The sequence below is a fragment of the Pundamilia nyererei genome, unplaced genomic scaffold (assembly GCF_000239375.1).
Source record: "Pundamilia nyererei isolate P.nyererei 1_Seehausen unplaced genomic scaffold, PunNye1.0 scaffold00115, whole genome shotgun sequence".
In the NCBI taxonomy this organism is placed as follows: Eukaryota; Metazoa; Chordata; class Actinopteri; order Cichliformes; family Cichlidae; genus Pundamilia; species Pundamilia nyererei.
In genome coordinates, this window is record NW_005187516.1 from 817,164 (window position 1) to 817,643 (window position 480).

Genomic DNA, 480 nt, shown 5'->3' on the forward strand with positions numbered 1-480 from the left:
ATTAGGGCAAAACACACAGAGAGAGTGTATGTGCATGTGTTGATGTATCAACAGAACAAAGTTTTGATTACCTTCAGGCATGGACTTGAGGGACACACACACACACACATGCACACTGGCCAGTGAGAGAGACAGATGAGATTTCAAACACTGTCCATGCACTGTTTGTTGGAGACCATCTGTTTCTTCCTGTCCTGCTGTTTGGTTTTTCTCTGAAGTCCATCTCTGCTGATCATTCCTTGCCCAAACACACGGGTCACATCCAGCGGCACTTCCTTTACACAGCTGCTTAGCTCCTTTAATAACACAAATAGACAAGGTAGGATTTAGAATGAAAAACTTGACTATATAAAATTCCCCACCCTTTGTCCTTCCCTCGAGCTTGAGGGTACCCTGGAGTATCTTTGCTGTGTTCCTAGAACTGCGCTCTTCTGGACAGAGATCTCAGATGTCATTCCTGGGATCCGCTTGAGCCAGTCG